We start from the raw sequence: 24340 nt of genomic DNA, 5'->3' as shown, positions 1-24340 counted from the left end.
ATAAACAACTTAATGCTACATCTCAAACTCCTAGAAAAACAAGAACAAGCAAAACCCAAAACAACCAGAAGGAGAGAAATAATAAAAATAAGGGCTGAAACGAATGAAATAGAGACCAAAAAACAAAACAAAACCATAGAAAGAATCAATGAAACAAAGAGCTGGTTCTTTGAAAAAAATAAACAAGATTGACAAACTCCTGGCAAATCTGACAAAATGAGGAGAGAGGTGGCCTAAACAATGTATACACATGTAAGTAAATGTAAAAATAGAAAGAAAGAAAGAAAGAAAAAAAAGAAAACAACAGAGGAAAGTTGACAGGTGGAAGACATATAAGAATGATCCTATATACCTAAACCTGGGCAGCCATAAATTTATAGAGGGGATGAACCAATTTGAGCTATAATACATATGTACATGGCAATGTCACAATAAAACACCCTATATAGCTATTTTAAACAAACAAAAATTTCATTTTTTTTTTTTAACCAAAACAGGAGGGCAAAACAGGTCCTGTGTGGGAATGGGTATCAACAGTTGGGGAGATATAAGGAAAAGGTGTAGGAGGGTAAATATGAAGGAAACACTATGTGCACATGTATACGAATGGAAAAATGAGACCTGTTGTAACTATTCCAGGAATGGGGGTTGGAGAGATAAAGGAGAATGATGGAGGGGTTGAATTCAACCATGATATACTATAAGAGCTCTTGTAAATGTCACAATGGACCCAAGTACAACAATAATAAAAATTAAGTTAAAAAAATAAAAGTAAAAGAATTCAGCAAATTAAGAAAAAAGTAAAAAAAAAAATTCCCTGTGATGACAAAAACACTTCATTTGCAGGGTAAAAGAACATCCTATATATTAAGACACAACTTAGTGTACTAAACTTTAAAGAAAAATAAAGACTACCTCAGGAGTCCTGACACAAAAGTAAAATAGCCTCCAAGAGAGAAGAAAAGAGTCACTTTTCCACAGCCACATTCACCAATAGGAGTTAGCTTATCAACAAAGTTCTAGATGAAATGAATTGTGACAAAGAAGATTAAGCACTACAGTAATGCAATTTAAGTCTAAAGGCAACAGGCAGGCATTTTTTTAAATGTCAAGGGAACTTGTGGATAACAATAGTACACCCCATTCCTGATGTGTTCATTGTAAAATTTAAAAACAGAAAAATTTCAAACAATGACAAAAATTATGAAGTTAGTTATGAGTAGAAGAGTATAGATATGATTTGGGGATTGCATGCATAAAATTAAGTACAGTACAAACCCTAAAAGTATTCATTGTTGGAATAGGATGTATGCATAAGAAACTTGGATTACATAAAACAAATCATTAGCTAAATCAAGAGGAGAAGCAGGAGAAAGATGGGGCAATGGTACAGTGTTAATGTCTTTTTCATTTTTATAGCAAGAAGTTAAGCTGGATGGCGTCACATGAGAACAAGCTGACTGATGAGAGATAACATGCTCTATCTTATAGCTGTGTTGTGTATTTCTCTTCCATAACCTTAAAATGGCAACTTTCTCTGTGCTACAGAATATGAGTAGGTCTTCAGGATTCCAGTAGTTTCACCTCAATTTATTTTTCTTCTATAACAAATTTAAATGAAATTCTATGTAATATTTTAACTAATACAGCAGTACCTTGATATTGTGTTCTCTTTGTTTCTTTGTCTATAATTTAGATACATTAAATTTCATCCTTTTAAGCCAGGCACTGTGGCTCACGCCTGTAATCCTAGATACTCAGGAAACAGAGATCAGGAGGATTCCAGTTCAAAGCCAGCCTGGGCAAATAGTTCACGAGACCCTATTTCAAAAATACCAAACACAAAAAAGGGCTAGAGTGGCTTAAGTGGCAGAGCACCTGCCTAGTAAGTATGAGGCCCTGAGTTCAAACCCCAGTGCCAGCAAAAACAATTTTATCATACTTTTTAGGTAAATGAATTCTACAGTTCTTAACAAATATGTAGTCTTTTAATCACCACCATAAACAAGACATAAAATATTTCCGACACTCCCAAACTTCTTTTGAGGCCTTGTTGTAATCAGTCTTGCTCTCATCCAATTTCCCTCTCACAGGAGAGAATGCTGGCCAACCACTGAGGAGTTTTCTCTCCCATGGTTATCTATTTTACTGAATGTCATATTAATTGCTTTGGAGTCTGACTTCTTCACTTAGCACAATGTTCCCATGTGTGCTTATTCCTTTTTCATTGCTGAATAGTATAATATTGTATGGCTATATCATAATTTGTTTAATCTATCCATTTGCACCATTTGAAGGGGATTTGTATTGCTTGCAGTTCTTAGGACTACGAAAAAAGCTTCTGTGACCATTTGTGTAAACATTTATGTCTATTTTCTTGGCTAGATATGTTAAAATGGGTTTGCTGGGTTCTATGCTACAGAATATGCACATGAGAAACTGCTAAACTGTTTCTCAGAATGCTTATGCAGTTTAGTATCACAACCAGAAATATATGAGAATTTTAGTTGCTCTACATCCTTATCAACACTTGCTATTGTCATTTTTTGAAGTCATGCCACTGCTTGTTTACTTTTTGCCTATCTACATATTTATATACATAGAAAGATGACTAGTGCAACAGAGGGAGTTTGAAAAGTACAGTTTTGTTCTTTATTCCTGAATTTCTTAGAATCTTCATAATGAGTATATATTATTTCTTTTTTAAAAAGTGAGTTTTAGAAAACTTGAAAACTATTTTAACAGCTGTATAATATATCACAGATATATTAAATATAATATAATTAATATATATAATATATAAATATAATATATCACAGATATATTAAAAACGCTTAGTCATCTCTCTATTTTGCAGATATTTAGATTATTTTCAGGCTTTTGCTAAGTAAAAAAAAATTTCATTTGTTTGTTTCAACACTATATATTTTAATAGTAAAATTTCAGTTATATAGTTAATGGGTTACAGAAAATCAATGATTTTGTACTTTTGATACATATTTCTAGGATGTTAAGTAAAATAGTATACCACTATATACCCAAACAGTAGTATTTATAGTAACTGCCCTCCTCTCATTCTTTTATGTATTACTACTATCATGTCTTAAAGCATCTGTTAATTTGCTAAGCTGTAAGTATCAACAGTATGGATTTTAGTATGATAACATTTTTGGCAAATATTTTCCCATATGAAGTCTATCTCTCAATTTATTTGTTCTCTTTTTAGCCTTTGTAAATTTATATGAAGTCAAACATATTGATTTTTGCTTTGCAATACATTTAACCTTAAATACCTATTACACATTTGGAGATTCAAATATTCACTACATTCTCAAATTTTTATGTTTTGATGTTTTACCATTTAACTTATTGATTTAAATAGAATTGAAGCAAGCTGAAGTAGAACCCACCAAAAGAATTTTGTACCCAAAATGCTACCCAACAATTCTGTCCCAAACAAAATTCAGGGTATTTTGTTCTCATTATTAATACAAATAATACGAATGTCACTAATGTCTTTAATACTAAATCCTTCACATGCAGTGTGTTTGCTTTTGGATGGTAACATATGCGGTACAATTAAGGTGTATTGAACCCTGACTACATGTAAGGCACTGTGATAAGCACTTTACATTCATTCATCATGCACCACGAGTGACTCTTCTCCCCACCCCTGGGAAAATAATCCAGTGCAGTATTATTTAGTCCAATGTTTAAAATAATGGTAAGAAGCAAACATTTACAAATGCTTCTTGACATATTATGGAGTTATATTCTGAGTTATGATCAGAAGTTGAAAATATTGCAAGACAAAAATTCATTTACTATACCTACCCTACCAAACATAGCTTGGCAGTTGCATCACTCTACAGAGTATCGGTTGTGTCCCCTCGTGATCCCAGGCTTGGCTGCCACTGCCCAGCAATTCCAAAGAGCATCACACTGCCATCACATTGCTAGGCCAGGAGATCCAAATTTAAACTCAATATGTTTCTTCTACTGAATGCATATTCTTTCACACCAGTGTAAAGTCAAAAACTGTTAAATCATAAATCAGTGACTGTGTATTTGTCTGCATTTTGCAGAAGGGGAAACTGAGACCTCATGAGCATTGAGTAAGTTTTACAAGTACTATTCCCATTAAGTAATGGAGCCAAGATTTAAACCTAGGATTTTAAGTTTTTTTCATTAATAGACTATTTATTTTGGACACTTTTATATTTACAGTAAAGCTGTGAAGATAATTTTTCCTATTCATTATCTTAAGTTGGTATGAAGCATTTGTTACAATTAGTGAGCCAATATTGTTACATTGTTATTGGCTAAAGTCCATACTTTATTCACACTACTTTACCTTTTACATAATATCATTTTTTCTGTTTCAACATCCCATTCAAAATACCACATCATATTTAGTTGTCAAGTCTCCTATGCTGCTATTGACTGTGAAGGGTTCTCAGTCTTTCTTTGCTTTTGATGATAGTCACAACTTTGGCTAGGACTGGTCACGTTCATTGTAGGAAACATCTCAAGTTTTTTTCTGATTTTTTAAAAATGATTATCCAGGGATTGTGAAATTTGGGGAAGAAAATCACAAATGACAACACATTTTCATCAAATCACTTAGGTGAAGCAATGTTTGTCAGGTTTTTCTACCTGCAATTATTCCCACCTCCTTCCCATACCAAACCCTTTGGAAGGAAGTCACCATTCATAGTTCATACTCAATAACTAATGGAGTTATTCTGCCCTTCACCAAAGCTAGACTGTCTACATAATTTTCTTAGAATTGGGCATTGGAAATGTGTTCCTCACTTATTTATTCATTTAATCATTTATTTATATCCAAACAGACTAAAAATAATTGTTAACATGTGAGTTGTAATTCAGTACTACTTTATATATTGTTATGCTTAAATTATAGCTTTGGCCATCAGGAACTCTCACAGTAGGGCAGTATTGGATCTTTTTCATTCTTTTTTCTTCTTTTTTGCATATTTCCTCACTTTGGTACTATAAGCTACTATAAGCTTATCTTGTATATGTTCTGTAACAGTCCTTAACTCAGTGATTTCTCTGAGAAGATCTGGTTCTGTTTTTAAATAAATGTATTGATAGCTAAGATATATAGTTGTTGCTGGGATGCTTTCAATTCTTACAAGGATGGGAACATTGACTTTCTAGCTCTTTGCGTGAAGGGCTGAAGTTGAAAGTCTCTGATCCTAGGCCTTTTTAAGCCAACACCCAGGATCTTACTTACAAAAACATATTGCTTTCTATTCTCTCCAATGGCCTTTGCCCTCTATGGATTTGCTACAGCTTTAAAATGTAAGCCATACCCAATACCATTATCACATCTTTATGTCTTTTTTACTCAGGCTTTTACTAACCTATTTAAAACTTTATTTTTCAGGAAGGTGTTAAGTCATTTTGTCTATATCTTAAAATGAAATACATTTAAGTTTTATTTGGAACAACATTTAAACTTGCAAAAGTAATACAGAATACTGTGCCTCTATAATATTCATTCTTATAGTAACATATTACTTACTATTTATTAAGCCTTTTTATGTGTCTCCTAGATTTTACAGTTTTCGTTTTTAAGTTTTTATATGCTATCCTGTGAATTTATTGTGTTACATATTCAAAAGTCGTATTCCTGAGTTTAACCTTTTCAGATATGTATGTTGATAAAGCTTAAATGTAATATGTTAAATTCCCCATTAAATTTTTGAGATCCTCTAGTTAGATTTTAAATTTTAGTTTATTTTAAATTTTCTTTCAGGTTTTCCATAAAACCCACTAACTTTCTTTTGTATTTTATCTATAATTCACCTAAATGTTTCCTTTGTTATTTTTCTAAAGATCTTCAATTCCTGTTTCATAGAACCATTTTCCCCTATCATATCAAGAACATGAACAGATATATTACAGAATAATTTTCCACTCTGGTTTTCCGTGAATTTTCAGATTACTTTTTCCTTGATCTTTAAAATTTTTTTGATTCATATGTTTGTTCATTTAACAAAAATGTGCTGATATTCAATTATGTTTCTGCCTCTGCAATATGTATTCAAGGTAGAAAGCCCCTTAAGACATTGACCCTGTAGTCATGAAATAGTATTATGGTGAAGAAAGAGAATTAAATGAATGATTACAATGTATTTTAAAAAAAAAAACCTGCAATTTGGGTACAAACTGGTTATTGAATAAGGAGTATGTCTGTTAAAATGGGAATAAGAGCAACATCTGTCTTCAAGACATTGTGAAGAGCAAATGAGCTCCAGCATGTAAAGTGATTATCTGGTTGCCCAGTACAGAATAGTGGTCTAAACATTGTTCAGTATGAGTTTTGTTATGAACAGCTCAGCCAAATAAAGAGAGTAAAGAAAGAAAAAGGGATAGAAGAAAAAGAACATTTAAATCCAAGAAAAAAAAATGAAGAACATGATACAGAAATGAGCACTTTATAAGGAAAATAAAACAGACAGTGAAACATAGTGTGATACAGGTGAAGCTGTGTCAATTTGATGTATTTTACATACCTAGAAATGTACCAGGTGCAGACACAGAGAAAAAGATGATGAAGGATAGACAATTCTGATGGAATGTGGAGCTTGCAGTCAGAGTTGTTTTGATAGTGTGATGCTGATTCATCATCACCAGTGTTTGGTGATCAGTGGATATACAAGTCTGATGTCCACAATAAGCAGAAAAGCTTGTGGTCATGCAAACAACCCATTTTGTGTTAACCCATGGGCTTAGTTTTAGGAATCCCAAGATCTAATCAACTGAACAAATATTTCTCAACTTTATAGGCAGGAATATTGTTAGTTTTTCTTGAGAGCAGTACTTACTCAACTGGTATCATCTCTGACTATTTCTTTTCAGTGGATTTCAAAGAAATGCCACAAATAGCCTTGAAGTTTTTCTTAAAACACCAAGAAAGAGTGTGAATTGTGTTCCCTAAAAAACTGCAATGATGTTAGAAAATAAAAATTTAATCTTATATTGCAACATTATGATGAACATTTATCACTAGAGATAAAGATCAAGAGGAAAAATATTGGGAGGAAAGAGTCATGTAGTCTTTTTGTTTGGATCCTAACCACTAGAAAAGTCCTCCAGAAAAACTGACCTAAAAATAAACATTAATTAAATTTATCTCTTCATCTATTCCTTGTGGGAATTATCCACACCAAAGCCATATAAAACTAGCAAACTCCAATTATTCTATGACTCTCATGCTTTTTAAAATAATGAAAATATTGATTTGCAAGTTAAGTTATAACACCAAGTAGGTCATTCCTTTTATTATCTGAGTTATTGAGACTAAAGATGTAGTTCAGTGTTAGAATGCTTTCCCAACATGTAAGAGATCCTATATTTGATTCCCAACATTGCTCCCACTAAAAAAATTAAAAACGGGCTGAGCATGGTGGCTCATGCCTGTAATTTTAGCACTTGGGAGGCTGAGACAAGAGATTAAGACCACCCTGTCTCAACCTTCTCCCCAAATATCTGAGTTATCTAGAAGAATTTGTAAAGAAAACATTAACATAGCCATTAATCATTTAGGAATCTTGTATACAGAATACTCTACATAGGTACTGACAGAAATACAAAGAAGAATAAATCAGTCTCCGCTTTTAAGGAATATGCAGCATCTGCTGTAGGATGTGTGATTAGAGAAAATGATGACAGCTTTTTTGTTTAATAAGTGGAACATAAGGCAAAGTAAAATAAAATAATCTAATTTGAGCATTTATGAGAGTGGTACTAGAACCAGCTCTACCAAATATTTTTATAGTATACGACTTGAACAAGAATGCATGACTTATAATGTCACCAAAATGACCCAATCTTCCTAACATGAAATCCTCTCAACACTCCCTGATAAGTGAAAATATGAGGATGGGGATTTAAACAAGAAACCCAAGTTAAATTTATATAATATGCATTTCATTGAAAAGATAACAATTAGCCCTGTGTGGTGGTATACACTATAATCTTAGCTACTTGGGAAGCAAGGAGGGGAAAGAGAGAAAGGAAGGGGAGGAGGAGAAAGAAGAGGAAGAAGAAGAAGAAGAAGAAGAAGAAGAAGAAGAAGAAGAAGAAGAAGAAGAAGAAGAAGAAGAAGAAGAAGAAGAAGAAGAAGAAAAGAGGAAGAGGAAGAGGAAGAAGGAAGAAGGAGAAGAAAGAGAGGAGGAGGTAGAGGAGGGAGCGGAGGGAGAAAGAGGAAGAGGAAAGGGAGAAGGAAGAAAGGGGAAGGAGGGAGAGGGGGAAGGAGGAAGGAAGAGAAGGAGAAGATGATTTAGCTACCTTTCATTTCAAGATTTCTAATATCACTCCTGCTAATATTTCCTAATTTCTCTGACCTTTGGTTCTGCAACACTTCAAAATTTATTTTTTACTTTCTGACTGGGTCACATGAAACTGAGCTATTAACTGATCTTCTCAATCTTTAAACATGTACTTATGAGACAGTTTATAATACAGACACTCTGAGTTGTCATCATCCCTATTGCATAACTGATGAAAGGAGACTCAGATATATACACACATATATTTCTAGCAATATATGTGCATATTTCTAACTATATGTAATTATATACATATATATACTTTTACGTATATAAAGTTGCACATACTATGCAACTTTATTATGAAGTACAGATCATTGCACTTTGCTACAAAATTTGTTATAAACTCTCAAACATGTATTTTAGAGCAAAACAGTTCAGCTCATGACAGATGGTTTATCAACTATGCTACATTTAATAACCTGAGGCTTGCATTGGTACAGTAGATTATTTAATATTAAATTCATTAGAAATAATGTATCATGGTTTCCCCAAGGGCTTGGAACAGATTGAGGCTGAAACAAAGTACCACCTTACACCCTAGGAGTTCATAATCAGTTGTCTAGGACTCCAGGGATGAGTGGGGTAACTGAATACCACTAAATGGGCCACTCAGAGAAGTTAGCATAGTGGAATCTACCTTTGTCTAGAAGTACTCAACTTAGCAGGGAGGCAATTTCATAATATCTACCCTTGGTGTGGGGGCATGGCTCAAGTGATAGAGCACGTGCCTAGCAAGCACAAAGGCCTGAGTTCAAATCCCAGTCCTATCAGAAAAAAATGGATATCTCTTGTCAAATTGCATAAAACCTTTTACCAGGAGACTTGAAGACAGCAAGAGAGGCAATGAGCAAGATGGTTACATTTTTTAACTAAATTTATAACAATTAAAATTTACCAAACAAGCAGTAAAATCTGGGACAGCTGCAGCCCCTCACAAGAATATCCCCTGAGAATTGTTAGGACTTTGTAACATGTGACCTTGTACTATTTATTTTTTTAAAAAAGAGTATTCCTCTAAGAGGCAAGATTTAAGACATAAAACACAACAAATGTTTCACAGAGTTTGTAGAGAATGTAATGAAGTCAGAAAATAATACCAATCCTGACCTTTATAGCTTTGGAATAGAATCTGGTGACAGATGAGATGGAAGTTTTTCCAAAATCCTAACCTCAGCCTTTCCTTCAGCATCAATATTATTCATTAATTCTGGGAATTTATCTTTGGATTGCATTTTCTTCTCCTCTCATTTACTGTGCACTTGGTGTCTCCGAGGTGGGTCATGATGACATATAAAAAAAGTTAAAATCACACCTGTTTAATAGTACCTACTATTTCTTTGCCATACACTATGAAAGAAGCATCTTGTTATTCTCACAACACCACTGTGAGCCCAGCATAAGGCTGCTGGAGCTGAGGAAACTGAGACAGACAGGAGAAGATAATCCATGGAGCTGGGACTTGATAGACAGTGATCTGATACCCAGGCTTGTGATAGCAATCACTGTACTGTACTAACTCAAAACTGTAAGACTATCTGTCACACTAATACTTCTTTTCAGCTGACCTTTTGAAGAGAACTAACAAATGTCAGAGGAATGTCAGTGGGTAGTTGCTCTCTAACTTGAAAAGCACATCACATGCAGGACTCTTCTGTGATCAGGGCGGTATAGAGAGGCAACACATAGTAGGTCTTCAAGGTGTCTATGGTCTAAAAGGATGAAATTTGTTGCTGTTTCCGAGAGTTGTATCACAACAAGAACAAAACTATCACGATCATGTTCTAAGTGACACACACACCCTTCTAAATGCTCTGTGTGCATTGACTCTTGCCAGCACTTCAAGTTAGGTCATATTGCAATCATTCTTTTCCTGATGAGGAGATCAAGTAGCAATGTAAGAAAGGCTCTAAAGTTGAAACCCGGACTCTTAGACAGTTGGACTTTCCATAATCTGAGATCTCCACACCCTATTTATAATTATGATTTGGCTCAGCTTTCTCTTCCAAAGAAACTCATTCTAGTTTTCCTTAAATGTCTAGAATATTACCAAAATGTGGCTACTTTGATCTGAGTAATGGAAGAGTAAATAATTCAGAAAGAAGCCCACACTTAACTCATTAAAGCATTGGAATAAAGTGACATCACCAGTGGTAGTGAAAATTGTTGGAAGGCATTTACCACACTTACCATCTTCTGACCATAATGTACCTGAGGTGTTCAATATACACATTCCTTTGCATCTGAAATTTGACATAGCAAGTTTTATTACTAATTCTATCACTGCCCTAATTCCTTGCTTTGGAAACAGATGCAGTCATATTGTTTTGATTTAATACTTATCAATGAATATGTAAGAAAATATGAAAATATATTATTTCTTTCCATTTGTAGACCAAAGTTAGCATAGCTATATACATTGTTCTATACTCTTTTTTTTATTAAAAATTTACTTAGATATCTTTCTATATCAGTACATGCTTTTTTTTTATATTTAAATGTCACTTTAGTGTCCCTTTCTTTGTATAATCTTTAATTAATCCCTATTATACTTTTGACAGAAGTTTGGGATGTTTCCTGTATTTTACTATTCTAAATACTGATGCACTGCATAGCTTTGAATGCATTTCATTTAACACCTGTGACTATCTGTAGAATTAATTTCCAAATTGGAATATATCAAAAGATATCTCCTAGATAGATGGAGATAGATAGATAGTGCATGGATAAGCTGGGAAGTGGTTTAGAACCTGTAGAAGGTGTTGTTCAGCTAAAGGAAACAAGCTCAGGTATTCTGAGCAGATTCTACTCCATGCTAGAGGCCTGAGGTCAGAATCTCCCAGCACGATATTAGGAAGCTCTGTGCCTTGTCATGTTTCCATCATGTGTGAGAATGTCTATTTCCCTTGGCTTCCACAAGCAGGAAAACCTTGGCATCAAATTAACTTTACATATCCTATGATGCAATGTCAAATTCTTGACTGAACTTCTCAGAGAAACCTGGCTCTTTCCTGCTCTGGACATTGGTTGATCAGCTTGTCCAATGACTGGGAAAGGAGAACCTGCAATCATCTGACTTGGTCTCTGTTAATGATGTCTTTCCTTTTAAACCCATGTAAGGACTAGACAGAGCAAGCACTAGCACCCAGGTCTTTGTGGTCATTAGAATGCTAACTCTTCTGCTGAAAGATCCTGGTGATTTAATAAGTAACAAGTAATTTCTTTTGGTTAAATAAATAAAAAAAGGACTGTGTCAGAAAACTAAAAACATAAAAATAAATTATTAGACAGGTGAAATGCTGTATCTATGCAGTTTTCTTTACTTAATTGAGGTTGATCATTTTTATGCTTGAGTTTTATACCCTTTTCATCTGTGAGCTATTTCTTATTTTTTCTATTCAACTGTTTGTCTTTTATTATTAACTTAAGAAGCTTTTTTTTTTTTAGCAGTACTGGCATTTGAACTCAGGGTCTTGAGTTTGCTAGGCAGGCACTCTGCCTCTTGAACCTTGTCCCCAGCCCTTTTTGCTCTTGTTAGTTTTCAGTTTATGCCCAGGGAAACCTGAGCCATGATCCTCCTGTTTATGCTTCTTATGTAGCTGGGATAACAGGCGTGCTGCATCATGTCCAGCTATTGGTTGAGATAAGGCCTTGTGAATTTTTTTCTCTAAGTTTGCACAGCAATCCTTCCATTCTCTACCACCCATGTAGCTGGGATTACTGGCATGAGCCACTATGGCCAAAGAATAATCTTTTTATATATTAAAAATAGTCATACATCTATAGTATGAATTGAAATTTGTTCTATCCGCAATGTATATTTATCTCTTGACACTATTTTAATGTTTTTGCTCTGTTTGTTTTGGTTTTGGCTTTGGCTTACAGAAGGTCCTTTTCTGTTTTTCTTATATTGTCTGCTACAATTTGGATTTTGAATTTTTGTTATAAAGGACTTTGGCACTTCAGATTCTAAGTGAACTTTCTTGGTTTTTTCCTACAAGTTTTTGTACTTTGCTTCGAATAAAGAAAGGAGAGAGAGAAAGAAGGAGAGAGAGAGGGAGAGGAGGAGTGAGGAAGGGAAAGAGGGAGAGGGAATGAGGGAGGGGGAAAGAGGAAGAGAGGAAGGAAGGAAAGGAAGGAAGGAAAGAAGGAAGGAAGGAAGGAAGGAAAAAAGAAGGAAAGAAAGAAAGCTGGGTGCCCATGGCTCACACCTGTAATCCTAGCTACTTGGGAAGTTGAGATCAGGAGGATCATGGCTTGAGGTCAACCTGGGCAAATAGTTGGTGAGATCCATCCAGTCCACCTCAAAATGACTGGAGGTGTGATTCAGGTGGTAGAGCACCTTCTTTGCAAGTGCAGCCTTGAATTCAAACCCCAGTCCATCAAAACAATAAAGAAAAAGAAAAAAAAGAAAAGAATTGTACCATATGGAATTGTTTCTGATGATTAATATGAGGTATGGATCAAACATCCTGCCATACATGGATTATATTAATACTTGTCTAATTGTGTTGACTAGCAATGCCAATGCTTTGTGGAACATGGAGTGATAGCATTTTCTCTTGGTTTTGAATTTGTAAGACTGCCCCTTGTGTATCACCAATGGGTAGGATGCTGGCTTTGAGATTCAAATAACCATATGTTTACTATATTTAAACAATGGCCATCCATTCTCACTTAACTGAATGTGTTTGTAAAGAATGTCTATTATACTTTACCAAATGACTTTTCAGCATATTATGATATAATATTATGATAGTTTCCTAATATTATAAGTTATATGTGAACAGATTTCCTAATGGTAAACCTTCTTGTACTTCTTTTATTTTTAACAAACAAAACCCTTTATTGAGGTATGGTTCACATACAAAGCACTCCCCATATTTAACATATGCAACTTGATGACTTTGGAGATAAATACTGTGAAGCCATCACCACACTCACTGTCACACACATATCCATCCTTTCTAAAAGTTTCCTTCCATCCACTTTATTTGTTGTGAATGCAAGTGTGATAAGAGCAGTTTATATAAGATTTATCCTCTTAGCAAATTTTAAGGGTATGGTATATCATTAACTATAGGCACTGTACTGTCCAGTAGATCTGTAGAACTTACTCTTCTTGAGTAGTTGAAATTTTCACCTTTTGACTAATGATTTCCTTCTCCTTTCAGTCCTTGCAATTGCCATTCTTCTCTCGGCTTCTATGAATTTAATTGCTTTAGGTGTGCCTGGCTTATTTTACTTAGCATAACATTTTTCAGGTTCATTCATGTTGTTGCAAATAGCAGGATTTTCTTCTTTTTAAAGACTGAATAAATTACCATTATGTATAAAGCAATTGTAGATAATATGTAGATGACTGAATAGGACTGTGTTCTAAGAAAACTTTATTATTAATATTGTATGTTGAATTTATACAATATTTAAGTGTTAGAAATTTTTTCCAACCATTAAAAATGAAAATTTTTTTTTATTTTGTAGGTTGCTTAAAAGCAGACTGGACCAGACTTGACACCTGAGCTGTGGTTTTCTGGTCCCCACTTCATCTGATAGATTTTTAGATGTATATTTCTTTATACAATATCCATCAGTTCCTTGATATGAATGATAATAAAAAATGTGCCTGTGCTGTCTTCAGGTACCTTTCTTTCTTCCACCTTATTCTCTTTATTATCTTCTTCTTTGTGGTTTTACTCTATATTGTTAAATAAGAATAGACTTCAATTATGTGAGTTATGCATATTCACTGATAAGCTTTGATTTTGAGCAATCAGAGATACTCACCTTCTTTTACTTGTCCAAATCTTTCTAGTTCATAATATCTACATATCAGAGCATGAAATACTTTTTGTTGCATTCTACCCTCATTTGTTTTTATCAACAAGGAAGGGGAAAATACAATAGAATATGATGAGGCCATAAACATTCAAAACCTCTAATAATAATCCTGAATTTAAGAGCTATAAACATAGAAAATCAGCACAAATGTAGAGATTATAAGAACCCTAGGAATCCAAATAAAAGTAAAATTAAATGCTGAAAGAGAAAATGATTTAAGGGGTTGTATGGTAACAGATATCAAGAGTTTATTAGAGCGTAGCACAAAGTTAATTTGTATTCTCTCTATGTTTTGGTCTGAAAACTTTGGAAAATTCCTTCTCACTTATCATTCTGCCTTACTGGTTGCTTCATTTACCTCAGGATATGCCAAATTGTGAAGAAAATGGAAAGAGCTGGAACCAGTTGTGGTGTAGAGGTTTTAGAAATATATATGTATGTGTGTGTATATACAAATATATGTGTGTATGTGTGTGCATACATGAATGCACACACACACATACATATTTTTCTGTCATCTCCAGAGTTGGGATCAAGTCCCAGAACCAAGTCAACCTCCCACAAGCTCCCAGAGGCATTCTGGACCAAGGTTTCTTGGCACAGACCAGGTTTCCAAAAGACAGAGGTCCCTTTCAGCCATATCCTGGAACCTGAAAGCAAGCCAAAATAGCTTTGAGAGAGAAAGGGGTAAAGCAGCTTCAAAACATTTTGTGTCACATAATTGCTCCTAGCCTCTTTGCTTTATAATCTTTGGAAACCTATTTTTTTTCTTTCTGAATGTTTTAGTCTGTTTTTGTTAGTCATTTCAAAGGGGCTCTATAAAGGCTTAAGGAAGGCTTGACTTGCATTCCTACCCATGGCCTCCAGTTCAGCACTGTCTTTGCTTCCTCCAGCACTGTTTACTTATAAGCTTGGTTTTGGCAGCCCCTAAGTTTATTTTACATTTTGCTGAAGTGTGAGGGGAAATGCTGATAGAAAAACTAAACAAAATCCCTCACAAAAATTGTATCACCAAATGAGCAAAGTACCTGAAAGAGTCAAACATCCGGGTGCCCAGAACTCAAAGCCTGATTTTTCTTCCCTATAAGGCACCCTCAGCATCTCTTCCTGCTCTTGCTGATGATAAGATCGCCTGAAAATTAATCACTAGAGGAGAGAGGGCTGTACTAATTGTCAACCTGTACTGCAAGTCTGTGTCCTGCCTCCAAGGTTTCCTGTCTGGTGTTGCTGTGAGCTTTTCAGGACAGGGCGCACAACTCTTTTGTTGCTGCCTAAAGAAAACAGCTAGAACTTCCATCTAGTTAAACAGTAAGTTTCCTACTCTTGACCCAAAAATCAGTGATTATTGTAAAATAACATTAAATAATTTTCCCTTTTTACATAATTAGGTATCTCACCATAGATATATCTTTAAAGGAAAATTACAGTGCTGATATTTAAAACTAAAGCTATACTAAAGGACTTTGAAAACAAATTTATATGATTTTTCACAGCAATCCTGTGAGCGTGAACATTATACAGATGTGGGTATATTTATATAGACATATATATGCAAACACATCTTTGATTAAATATATGGTTGAACAATATATATCCTCATCTTTTTGGAGTAATGTAGCAATTAAACACAAATTAAAGACATAACTTTTAAGAGAAAACACAATAATCTAAAAAAGGTTATTCCCCAAAGACAAAAGAAGGGCCTGAATATTATTTATTAAGTGGAGGAAGAAGAGAAAAAGCTTGAAAATACTTGTGAATATAAAAATACAGACTAAAGGACTTTACATACGAGGAAGCCCAATAACCCTTCATAAGAATATTTGTACAAAGTAGATGCCAGCTCTATTTCCAGCTTTCTCTATACCTGAGTAAAACTCAAGGTCATCATATGAATTTCAGTGTGTCTTTTCCATAATTAAAATATACTGGGTTGTTGATAAGACATTATATAACCTGACCTGAACCTTCCACATTTTTCTTTGTATCTTGCTCAATTTCATATAAGCTATTAAATATCCTAACATTGACTTTTTCATAATGTCCTCTTTATATACTTTTAATGTCTGTAGAATTGATAATAATGCCTTTTTCATCACTAACATTAATAATATATATTTTCCTATCATTTTATTTTCTTTCTCATTCTGGCAAGGGATTTATTAATTTTATTAATTTTTTTCTCAAGGAAATATCTTTTGGGTTTATTTGTTTTCTTTATTGCTCCTCTAGTTTAAGTTTCATTGCTATCTATGCTACAATTTTAAACTATTTTCTTCCTTTTGCTTATTTGGAAGTAAATTTTCTCTTCTTTAGGTTTCTAAAGTTGAATTGTAGATTACTAACCTGAGGTCTTTACTCTTTTTCACAGAACATTTAATTCTATAATTCCCTCCAATAACTGCATCAATAGCATCACACAACTTTTGACATGTGTTTTCAGAGCTATTTTTCCCTTTTTCATTTCAAAATATTTTAAAATTTCTCTTGAGATTTCCTTTTGACCCATAGTTAATTTGAAGTGTTTTTATTTATTTATTTATTTTGCATTTCTCCTCCTTTCCTTTTTTTTTAATTTTTTTGTTCATTTATTCACATTTGCATACATTGTTTGGGTCATTTCTCCACCCTACCCCCATCCCCAACCTTCCCCCACCTCCCCTCCTCAGTTTCAGGCAGGTCCAGTTCTGCCCTTGTGACTGATTTTGTTGAAGAAAAGACATAACCATAATAAGAGAGACAAAGTGTTTTTGCTAGTTGAGTTAAGGATAGCTATACAGAAAGATTCCTTCTATTGCTCTCATGTACCCATGTGTTACAACCCATGTTGATTCAGCTCTAACTGATATTTACATTGGTTCCTGATCCCCTGCTAGTGATAACCTGTTGTTTTAAGGTTTCTGTATTAGTTCAAGAAAATGTGGTACTTGTACACAATGGAATTTTACTCAGCCATGAAGTAAAATGAAATCTTATCATTTGCAGGTAAATGGATGGAACTGAAGAACATCATTCTGAGTGAGGTCAGCCAGGCTCAGAAGACCAAAAATCGTATGTTCTCCCTCATATGCAGACTTTAGATCTTGGGCAAATGCAGCAATGTTGTTGGACTTGGATCACAAGAAAAGGGGAAAGCACATACGGGAGGTATAGGAATAGGTAGAAAACCCAAAACATGAAGTGTTTTTAAAGTCCAAATGACATTTCAAAAGACCTGCTTTTAATTGGGTCAGACTCTGGAGCAACTTACACCTTAGGACATTGTTGAAAACAATGAAGCAATTAGTAGAGGCTAACAGCTCTAGATTGTTATGGTACCAATTTAAGCAAAGTAGGCAGAACCTTAGCAGGGAGAATAGAGGAAGATATAGTTAAAGTAAAAATAATGGCTAAAACCACTGTCAGTTGTGGGAGGTGAGGGTAATGGGTGACAGAGCACATGTCCAGAACTGAGGCCTCTAAGAACCAACATCAAAGCTGTTACACTGTGGGGTAACAGACTTCCTTGAAATAGTCTAGCCAAGTCACTAAATAAATAAAAAGGCAAAAATAACAAAAACTACATTACCCAGGTTGGAAAAAATGAAGTCAGTCTCTAGAGTTGCAATAATACATTATTTTTATTTCCAAACTTCAACATACTTACATGATATGAAAACACATAGGAAACTGTGACTTGCAGATATGGAGGAGGGAGCAGACAACAGAAACTGCCCTTGAGGAAGCCCAGGTATCATCTTTATCACATAAAGCCTTCCAAATAACTGAGTATGTTCAAACACCAAATAGAAACCATGTTTAAAAATTAAAGGAAGCCACAATGACAATGGCTCATAAAATACAGAATGTCAATGAAGAAACAGAAATTATAAAAAGCAACAAAACAGGGATTGTAGAGTTAAAAAGTACAATAACTGAAATGAAAAGTTCACAGATGAATTCAAAAGAAAATCTGAGCTGGCAAAGAATCTGTGAATTTGAAGGTAGACCAAAAGAGATTAAGCCATCTGAAGGACAGAGAAAAAAAAAGAATAGAAAAAAAAAAAACTTCAGAATGAGGTAGGACACCTACAAACATACCATCTCATGTGTAAAGAGAACAACAGAAACAGGAGATGAAAAGGAACAAAAAGACTATTTGAAAAAAAAATGAATAAAAACTTCAAAAATTTGAAAACATAAAATCTACACATTCAAGATAGTTAATGAACTGCTAGTAAGATAAATGCAGATATCTATACATGAGGCCACTGCAGTGAAAATGTTGAAAAGACAGAAAATCTTAAAAGCAATAAGAGGAAAAAAGTCTATGCAGACATAATACATATTAACAACAATAGCACAAAAAGAGAAAAGAGAACAGAGAATCATCCTAACTGAAGGCCAAATATTGGGCTTACTAGACAAATACTTTAATTTAAATTAGTATTTAAAAAGTGCCTAAAGAACTGAAATAAATGGTAAGTATGGAACAAGAAAAAAAGTATTAGAAAATAAAGCAGACAAATAGCAACTATGGAGTCAAAATTACAGTAACTCATTTTAAAATACATTAGAGGGACTCAATGGCTATCATAGTTTGCAGTAAAACAAATCTTCAAACTTAGAGATAGGTTAGCTACACGCTACAACAATGTAGTCTGAGGAAGAGGATGAAAAAAAACAAGAGCCTCAAAGAACTGTGGCAGACCATCAAGTACACCAACATGTGCGTAACAGGGTTCCTGAAGAAGAGGAGAAAAATACACAGAAAAATGAACTTTTGAGGAAATAGTGACCAAATACCTAATTTCAATGAAAAGTATTAATCTCCACATTGAAAACACTCCAAGTCATATTAACTAAAACAGATTCACGTAAGCTATATGATAAAGTGCCAAAAACAAATTTTGAAGGCATAAGAGGGAAGTAACATCTTATCTAGACAGAATCCTCCCTAGCATTAACTGCTGATTTGTCACCAGAAACCATGAAAACGAGAGGTAGTGGGACAATATACACAAAATGTTAAACAAGAATAATATCAATGAAGAATTCCACATCTAAAGCATGTGTGAGGCCCTGGGTTCAATCTCCAACACCATACACACACACATGCACACACACACATACTCAAACACACACACACACTCACACACAAACCATACCCCCCCACACAAACATACACAAACAATTCCACATCTAGCAAAACTAACCTTTATAAATTAAGCAGAATTTAAAATATTCCCAGATAAATAAAAACAGAGGATTTTTCAGTAACAGACTTGCTCTACAAATACTAAAGGAAATTCTTCAACCTGAAATAAAAGGACACTATACAAACACTCAAATGTATAAGAAGTATGTAGGTAAATACAAAATAGTTAAAATAAAAATTATAAAAGATAGTTCAACATATTTTTGTTTGAAAGTCTTCTATAAAATTTAAAACACAACTGCCAAAAGATATTATTTGTATGACTATTAGCACAAATGAATGGAGGGGAGAGAAAGCTACTATATAAGAGCAAAGTTTTTCTATACTACTGAAATTAAATTAGTTTTAATCTTATCTAGATATTTACATATTATGACATTAATTATAAACCCAAGAAAAAGCACAAAGAATATCACTTTTAGAAAAATACAAGGGAATTAAAACAGCATCCTTAAAATTAAATTCAAAAGAAAGCATCAACAGAAGAACAGAGATATAAAAATGACACAAGACAGATAAAAAAAAAACTTTTTAAGTGGCAGATGTATGCTATCTTACTAATAATTAAATCTGAGTGGACTGAATATTTAAATAAAAAGCAGAGCTTTACAAAAATGATTAAAATTACATGCTCCAATTATATGTCTTTATAGGAGACAAACACTATTTACAAGGACAAAAAGTTGAAAGTGAAAGAATTATATACCATTCAAACAAGGAACTTTTAGCCTTCATATCAGATAAAAATTGACTCTAGCACAAAAACAGTTATTAGCCATCTAGCAGACTTTTTGATAATCCATCAAAAAAATACAGCAATTACAAACATATATGCATCTAATAACAAAACACCAAGAAAGATGAAGCAAAAACTTTTGGAACTTACTATTCAACATTAATAGTAAGATATTTCAATTTCCACTCTCAATAATGGATACCCATTTAATATACATATTTCCCTCTAAGCAATGCTTTAGCTAAATTCTATAGGTTTGTGTATGTTGCATTTTATATCCATTTACCTCAGAAAAGTTTTATTTTTAAAATTTTTTTATTACCATATTGTTGTATTGAGGGTACATTGTGACATTTACAAAAGTACTTACAATATATCTTAGTTAAATTTACTCCCTCCATCATTCTCCTTTATCCTTCCTCCCCCATTCTTAGAATGGTTTCAACAGAGCTCATTTTTCTATTTTCATACATGAGGACATAATATTTCTATCATCTTCACCCTCCTACATCCTTTTCTGTCCTCCTCACCTCAGAATATTTTTAAATGTCTCAAGATTTCTTCTTTGACATGTGTTATTTTGTAGCATTTTGTTTAATTTCCACAATACTTGTAAACTTCTCAAATTTCTCCATTTTATTGATTTCTAATTTCATCCCATATGTTTGAACAACATATGTGCTTTCAATTTACTGAGACTATTCTGTTACCTTGTATATGACCTATCTAAGGCCATCTGGTCTACCTGTAGACTGTTCTGGGAATATCTGAGTAAACTCTGAATTTGCTACTCTTGAATGGAATGTTCTATAGATATCTCTTAGATCTACTAGGTTTAAATATTGTTAAACACTTGCTTCTTTCCTTCTATGATGAAGTAGACAATTTTGTAGATATACATGAAAACTATAAAACTGACTAGATGAAACATAAATCTGGCTAGACTTATAACAAGTAAAGAAATGGAGTTGGTAATTAAAAGCATTCCCACATAGAAAAATCCAAGACTTGATGATTTGGCTGGTGAATGTGGCCAAATTTTAAGTATAATTAACTCCAAATTTTTCACAGACACTTCCAAAAAAAATCAAAGAGGAGACAATACTTTCATCTCATTCTATGATGCCAATATTACTTTAATATCAAAATAAGCCAAACCATCACAAGAAAGAAAATTACAGATGAATGTCCTTTATAAGTATAGAGGCAGAACTCAACAAATATTAGCAAACCAAATCCAGGAACATATAAGAGACAGAGAAATTGCACCAGATGGAGGTAACCAAGGAGACATGATGATTAAATCTAACACAAAATTCTGGATTGAATCTTAGAATAGAAAAAAAATTAATTTAAAAATAATTTAAAATGTGAATAAAGTCATTAGTTAACAGAATAGCACCAATGCTAATATAATTTTGATAATTGTGCTATGCTTATGTTATCACTTTAAGGTAACCTGGGTGAAAGGTGGTTAGGAATTTCATATACTAAGTCTAAAGTTCTTTCAAAAAATGCAGTTTAAGAAACAAAATCCTCCAATTGACATGCTCATCAGTGTTAGGAAAGATAAATCCATTACTGTGATTATATTTTGATGGAGGAGAGGAGGTAGAATGATGGGGAGAAGAACCAGGGTGGTTTCTGAGAGTCTGTCAATGTTCTATTTCATCTCTAGTATTCTGGTTCCCCTTCCTCCCCACCACCCATCAGTGGTACTGGGATTTGAACTCAGGGCCTCACTCTTGCTAAGCAGGTGTTCTACCACTTGAGCCACCTGCCAGCCCTTTCTCTTGCATTCTGGTTGCAGAGTTTTCAGTTTTTTCCACTTTGTGAGCTATTTCAACTGTCTTCTTACCTTTCAAACATAATACTGGTTACTAAATTCAAATGTTCTATTAAAATCAAGATTCACCAGCCAAGTTTAAATTCAAGGCCAAAGGCTTTAACTAAACTAGATAACTGATATCTAAACAAAAATACCAACACAAAGTCACTTTGGACGAATGAATACACAGGCCCTACAGAGATACCAGTCTTAAAGACACCCACAAAATGCCAGTAATTTGTGTTGTGGTCTTGGGTTTTCCATGGGGACAGTGGTAGTATCTACAAAGAACAATTAAGTTTTGTTTTACTAGTTACATTTGTCCTAATTCTAAACACTGTTAACATAATTTTGGTAGGCATGGATGTAGCAGTGGTTTCAGTTTTACTTTGCAGAACTCCCCCTCAAAATGGCTTAAATAATAAATAAGTTTAATTATTTCATTTGACATAAGCCTAAAATAAGGTGATTCCAGAGCTAATTAATGTCATCTCCACAGCACCATTAAAGGATCCAGATTCTTTCCTCCTTTCTTCTCTGCCATCCTATGGAAGTTACCTGTTCCTCACAGCTACAAAAAGGATGCTACAACTTCAGGTATCATACATTTTACCAAAACAGACTAAAACCAGAATGCATTGATTTTGCCCATTTTCCAGAAGTCCCACAACAGGTATTTCATTTTGAACATGTTTATTCTAAGCCCTTTTCTAAAGCAATTTTTGCTGAGGTGAACAGAGTGTTCCTAGGATTGGTTTAGACTTGTCAAGATTTACTTTCTGGAACTGAAGAGGGCCCAGCATCATATGGAGAAATGGATTCACAGTGCCTGAATCACTCTGAGGTTCTATCAGCAGAAGGAATTCATCAGCTACTGAAGAGGGATGATGCTGTTATTCTTTACTGTAATTGTCGCAGGGGATCTAGGTCCTCCTGAGGAATGATAAAAGCACAGTTGTTGGTTGAAGTGCTCTATATGTTTTTTGTTTAAGTAGCATTCTATTTCTTGTATGCTGAGAATTTATATTGGAAATTGATGTAATACTCTGTCAAATGACTTGCTTTGCTTTGGCTTTTGCTTCTGGTTTTGCTCTACTTTGGTGTGCATAGAGTTGGTCATTGGTTGACAAGGTAACTTTTACCTTATTTATGCTTTATTTTATTAAGACTCTTCCCATTGTGCATTCTCTTTATATTCTTAGATTATACCTTACATTGTTCATTGGAGTATTTGGATTTCAATATAATACCAGATTTGACATGAAATTGTTCAATATTTTGAAATATATATTTACAAAATAGGGTTTAGTAGAGTGGTTACAATGATGATAAAATAATTTTAAACCTTTCCATAAATCTTTTCTGCATCATTAAGTAATAATGCTTTTAAGCTATCACAGTTCTTTGTTTATTTGGGGATTTTTATGGTTTAAGAAAAGAAATCAAGTTGGGTGTGATGGCTCAAGTCTATAATCCTAGCCACTTGAGAGGCAAAGTTTATAAACATCACAGTTTGAAGACAGTCCAGGCAAAAAGTTCACAAGACCCCATGTCCACCAATGACTGGGCACAGTGGTACACACCTGTCATGCCAGCTCTGCAGGGAAGCACTAATGAGAGGATTGTGATCCATTCCAGCCTGGTCATAAAAGCAAGATCCTATCTCAAAAATAACCAACTTAAAAAGAGCTGGTAGAGTGACGCAAATGGAAGCGTGCCTGCCTAGCATGCATAAGGCCTTGAGTTCAAATCCAGTATCATTCCCCAACAGAAAGAGAAAAAGAGAGAGAGAGAGAGAGTGAGACAGAGAGACAAAGAGAAAAAAAGAAAAGAATTCTGTAAATTATTTTTTCTAGAAAATCATGTATTTCATCAAAACATATAAATATAGAAGCTTAAAGGTACATAACTATTATAATCATAGTTAGTTTCTATTTTGAATATTTATATTTTCTCTAGACTTCCCAGGAAGTTTTCCACTTTATTCAAATTTTCAAAGAGCAAATTCTTGTACATATTTGTTAAATCATTAGTTGGAAAGTTTTACTTTTATTATTTTTCAAAGACTGTCTTTGTTGTGCATATTCAGTTTCTACTACTGAATATGTTGAATAAAATTTATAATTATTTTCTAAATGCTTTAAATTTAATATATTATTATATTATTGCTTTTCATTTATTATAGAAGTTTAAGCAATACAGAAATACATAACTAAAAAGCATAGATTCTCTTCTCTTCCTTACACATAACCAACTTCACAATTTTACCAACTGCTAATAGTCTCTTTATTCTTTTAAATATTTTTGTTCACATAAATATGCATTGCATTATATAAAGGCTGTAAGTGTCTTTTCTTATGCTCATATCCTAGCCT

The 24340-nt window shown here is 33.7% G+C and overlaps 1 long non-coding RNA gene across 1 annotated transcript; it reads left to right on the top strand.

Moving 5' to 3' along the window:
- Positions 1 to 15052: 15052 nt before the first annotated feature.
- LOC141425470 (uncharacterized) lies at positions 15053 to 23961 on the top strand. Its single transcript, XR_012450476.1, has 3 exons — positions 15053 to 15512; positions 17190 to 17255; positions 22465 to 23961. It is a non-coding gene; the product is annotated as an uncharacterized lncRNA (long non-coding RNA).
- Positions 23962 to 24340: the final 379 nt, after the last annotated feature.

Source organism: Castor canadensis, chromosome 8, assembly GCF_047511655.1.
Source record: "Castor canadensis chromosome 8, mCasCan1.hap1v2, whole genome shotgun sequence".
NCBI lineage: Eukaryota > Metazoa > Chordata > Mammalia > Rodentia > Castoridae > Castor > Castor canadensis.
Note: the sequence above shows the minus strand (reverse complement) of the source record. Positions and strands in the feature narration are given on the sequence as shown.